Genomic DNA, 5,737 nt, shown 5'->3' with positions numbered 1-5,737 from the left:
GCCCCCTGGTGGGCTGAGCTGGCTACACACACACGTAAATAAAATTAAAAAAATTTATTAGCACCAACATAGAAAACAAAGATATAGAAAATGACAAGATGCAGAACAAAGTGCAACCCCAGACCTCCAGCCTACCCACAACAAGTCCAGGGGACAGGAAGGTGGAGGTAATAAGAAGCCATCCCCTGAATTTTCTGAAATGGTAGCAGCAGAAGTAACAAAATAGATGCATGAAGTTATACAAATAGATCAGAAATACTTGTTCATATAAAGACAGAGATGATCATAATGAAGGATGTGGTGAAGGAACAGACATAGAGTACATATACACTAGGCATAGGAATTTTTTAAAAAATCCTAAGAAAATGATGGAAGTAATGAATGCCCAACAAAGAAAAGTAATGGAATCTGTGCAACTGACTCAGACAGATATCCAGAAGATTAAAAATCCTATTGAAATTATAACAGTAGAATACATTGAAGTGAGGGCAAAATATCAGATCTAGAAAACAGGATTGTTATTATTATTATTTTTTTTTGTAATTTAGTGAAGGGTCTACAGGGTGTATAAGGTCTCACCACTAGATGAGACTCATAGTGATTCTCCCTGTTTACAGCCTCCCAAGCGCTGGGATTACAGGTACGCACTACCGCACTCAGTCTCAGGATTGCTATTAGTGATCGTACAAAGAAGTGCTTCTTACAAATAGCAAGAGACCATGGGAAATCTATCTAAAAGCTGCATAATGATGGAAAGAACAACAAAAGTTTGATAAAAGTCAATGAAAAAGTAAGAGACATTGTAAACTACGTTATAAAAATCCATTCATAGAAGTAATTGCACTGTGGCATATGCTTATCATTCCAACACTCAAGAGGCTTAGAAAGGGATATCGCTGAGAGTTTCAAGCCAGTCTGAGCTACAAACTGATTTCAAAGCCAGACTATACTGCATAGTGGAACCCTGTCTCAATACACACACACACACACACACACACACACACACACACACACAGAAGCAATGGCAAAATATCTTCTCAGACATAGATGAATTTGACATATAGGTAAACAAGAAATATAGAGCTCCAATCAGCCATACCAAAAATAGACAAAAAATATGACCTAACCAAAAAAAAAAAAAAATTACACAAGACATATAGGCACGTAGCAAATCGTCTATAAGGGAAAGCCTATCAGTCTGACAACAGACTTCTCAACTGAAACTCTAAAGTCAAGAAGATATTAGGGTGAAGATTTTGAATTCCTAAATGAAACTAAATTCCAAATTGATTCATGCTCCTTGCAACACTATCTTTCAAAACTGATCGAGTAATGATAGATTTTCATGAAAATAATATATGAAGGAAATTATGACCACCAAAAAGGCACACCACAATGTTCTAAAGTATTGTTATGGTTTTGGACTAGTTGTCCCCCCAAAGCCTCATGCAGTCATGGGGTGGACTTCTAGAGTTTTTGATTAACTCATGATCCACTAGGATTATGGGTGTGAGTACTACACCCAGTCTGGGGTAGATAGCCTGAATGCAACATGGTAGAGACAGACTTGCTCTCTGCAACCATTGTTGCTACTCTTCCTATTTGTTTTTGCTGTTTTACTGTATTCTGCTGCCATGAACTGCTTCCCTCTGTCATGTGCTGTCTGCCTTAGAGCCAGGTTCGTATGAACTGACACCTCTACAAACTATGAGCTAAATAATGCGTTTCTTCCTTCATTTTGGGTGTCAGGTATTTGTCCCAGCAACAAAAGAAGATTAAGTGAGATAAGTATGTTCTAAAAAGAAATTAGTAAGACCATAATGGCCAGAACACCAGTATAAAGGTGCCGCCAAGAAGGGAGAGCAATTAAACAGAGAGGAAAAACAGAATACCAATAACAGGAAAAATAAAAAGGCAAGGATAAATCTAGGTGTATCACTTATAATCATCAGTGTAAATGACCTCAATTCTGCAATCAAAAGAAACAGCCTGGCAAAATGGGTCAAGAAGTAAAAATAAAATAATACACTGCATGGAAGAAATAGAACTCAAAAAGAAATTTACAGACTGTAATTTAAAGGACATAAAGTAATACTTCATATGTCAAGATCTAAGAAAAGCAGGGAGCTATTCTGTTTCCAGACAACATGAATTTCAAAACAGCAGTCATCAAGAGAGACAAAGATGCTCATTGCACGTTTCATATGGTAGAACTCCAAGAAGCAGAGATAAGGAGAGATATATGCACCCAATACCAACACAACCAACTTACAAAACAGGCATGAAAACCGAATAAGCACTGACACAATTGTATTGAGGACAATCAATACCTCAGAATTCTTTATAGTTTTAATACTATGCCTATCAAAAAACCAATAGTATAACTCCCAGAATTAGACAAAATAATTTTAAAATTCATTTGGAATCAGAAGAGGCCTGGAAAATTGGAACAATTCTGGCAGCAAAGACATGGGGCATCACAATACCTGACTTTAAATTACACAACAAAGTTACTGTGATAAAAACAGCATGGTCCCAGCAAAGAAAAGAAACAAAACAAAACAGACCTGAAGATCAATACAACAGAATAGAAGATGCAGAAACAATTCCAAATGTACTCAGCCACCTCATCTTTGACAAAAGATTTAAACACCATTACCAAAAGAAAAATAGCCTCTTCAAAAATGGAGCTAGGGCTGGTGAGATAGGCAAGCACAGAGGCCAGAGTTTGATCCCCAGCACAGCATGTGATGCTGGCCCCATCTCCTGGGTGTGCTGAGACAACGATGGAGTCTGGGTGTAGTGGTGTACACCTGTAATCTCAGTACTAGGGAGGCTGAAAATAAAGTGATCACTACGGGTCTGAGCTGTGTAGTGAGATCCTGGAAACACACACACAAAGAGCTAACCTAAAATTGAAATGGATCAAATATCCAAATATTAAAATTGAAACACTTATTCTATCTCCCAGAAGATAGACTAAGCAAAACTCGTGAAGACATTGCTGCAGGCAAAGTCTATGAGCAAAACCCCTATCACACAGGAAATATCAAAAAGAATCAACAACTTCTTAAACAGATTTTGCACTGCAAAAGAATCAATCAACAGAGAGACAAGAATACCCACAGTGTGGGAAATAAATTTCCCCATCTCTTCCCCAGATGAAGAACCAATGTCTAGAATATATAAAGAACTCCAAAAAGTCAGACCCTTGAATATAAAGGTTAAATAAAAAACTGTGCATCTGAAATGGGTAGACATTTTTCAGAAAAAGAAGTACAAAGAGCAAATACATATATGAAAATATGCTTAACTTTACTTGTGATTGACAGACATAGATTTTTTTTTTTTTTCAGAACCGGGGATTGAACTCAGGCCCTTGCGCTTGCCAGGGAAGTGCTTATTCCACTGAGCCATCTCCCCGGCCCCAACAGACATAGATTAAAACAAGGCAAAGATTCCATCTCACCCCAGAAAGAATGTCTATTACCAACAAATCAACCCATAACAAATGCTGACAAGACTGTCAAACAAAAGAATCCTTCTTCAATATTGGAGTGAGTGTGGACTGGAGCAACCAGAGTGGAAATCAGGGGGGAGATTCCTCAAAAAATTCAGACTAGAGGTTCCATTCAACTCACGTATTCTCCTTAGTATCTTCATGAAATAATTAAATGCATCACATCATAGTGACATATGCACACTCCTTTTTACAAGAGCAAACAAGTTGTAATAGTTAAAACTTGCAAAAAGCCCAAATCCCCCTTGAATAGTGGACAGATAAATAACCTTAATTTTTGTATAGCAGAGTACTACTCTGCCATAAAGAAGAACTTGAGACATTCGTAGATAAATGAGTTTATGTTGATACTGTCCTCCCAAGTGAAATAAAAAAGGCGCACATGTTTAAATACCACGTGTCAAAGCCCAGGGAGGTAGCTCAGGAGAATAAGTGCTTGTCTGGCAAGCGCAGGGTCCTGTGTTCAATCCCCAGCACTGAAATAAATAAATAAATACATACCACAGTGTTTCTCTAGTATGAGGAGTCAAATATACATAAGGTCCAGAATATACAACAGATATTAGGAAGGGGAGAAACAGCTCAAATGGGAAGGCAAACAGTGAAGGAAGGAGGAAATGAAGAAAATAAAAGTAGAAGCAAGAAGTAGAAGCAAAGATCTTCTAAATAAAGATGGACTTGGCTGTGATTCATTTTGTACATGGCATTTTCATAAATCATAGGACATAAAAGGATGTTTCCATCAGCTTCTTTAATTTTATCTTCCGTATTTCTTTAACATATAGAGGTAGAATATAAATTACTAAATATTAACTAAAGACTAGTTCCTGAATTTGCCCAATATTTCTGATAGAGCAAGGAAAATGTCAGTGGAAAAATGTGGTGAAATGTGTCGTATTTTGAATTCACTGAAAGTTATTTTTCTGGATGGAAACAGAGAAGAAAAAGTATCAAGACATGAGATTGACATCTAATCTCATAATACTTTTTTTGAGAATATTTAAAATATAAAATATGATTTCATATGACATATAGTACAGTAATATTATCATTCTTGTAACATAAATTAATATCTCTAATACATCACAGTTATTATATCTCCTCATGTTTCACGATTAGCTAAAATATATTCATACAGTAAAAGAATGAAAAAAACAAATCAATTGTATTGCTCATGTATATATCCTTTATTTTGTTCTTCATTTACAGTTTGGATTTACAATAAAGAAAAAACTATGCAGTATTTAAGTATAGGAGAAAGGAGGAGCAGGTAGGAAACAAGATAAAGAACAAATTAAAATATTTTATGTAAATGTTCTAATTCTACACAAGGAATTTAAGCATGATACATGGCCAACATGTACTGATAAAAAAAAAAAAAAAAAACACAGGTTCCAAATTATCAGTTAACTGAGGCTAAGTAAATAAATAAAAATTGTGGTTTTCTCACAAAGGTCTCACTCTACCTTTTCCTTTCTCTCCAGTTTGACTGTTTCTGTTTTCTTTGACATATACTAGAAGAGTCAACGAAACACCATGTTTAATCTTGATTTCAAGACCTCCTCCTTTAAAAAAAAATTTTTAAAGAAAAGAATCAAGGGCTGAGAATATAGCACTGAAGCACAAGTGCTGCAAGTGCAAGAGCCTGAGTTTGGTTCCTGGTACAAAAATAACACATCTCAAAAGAATCAAACTTTGAAAATATTTTTCTCTTAATAATCTACTGAATTAAAAAATATGAAGAGCATATGAATGACATTGTCTGTCATCAAACAATGAGACAATCCTCTTTATTTATTTATTTATTTACTTATTTGTGTGTGTGTGTGTGTGTGTGTGTGTGTGTGTTTACAGAAAGGTCTACAGGGTGTTCTGGGTCTCACGACTAGATGGGACTCGTAGTGATCCGCCTGTTTACAGCCTCCAAAGTGCTAGGATTACAGGCTCGCACCACCATGCCCAGTCTCAATTGCCATCTCAGTGTGCCATGGGGGTGCAGCCCGCATGGCAGGCCTGGGGATCGAGCCCCCCGGCCCCTGTGCCTGATTGCAGGTGTTTTAATCTCCTGAGCTATTTGACTGGCCCAAATGAGGCAATTCTAAGGCAAGATAACCTCAGTTTATTAGAACCAAACACATATTCTGCATTTTAAGAAAGTGTCTGTCCCAAGATTTATTATCCACAGAATGCAAATACAAATTGGAAAATGTGGTCACT

Source organism: Octodon degus, unplaced genomic scaffold, assembly GCF_000260255.1.
Source record: "Octodon degus isolate 3935 unplaced genomic scaffold, OctDeg1.0 scaffold00001, whole genome shotgun sequence".
In the NCBI taxonomy this organism is placed as follows: Eukaryota; Metazoa; Chordata; class Mammalia; order Rodentia; family Octodontidae; genus Octodon; species Octodon degus.
Note: the sequence above shows the minus strand (reverse complement) of the source record.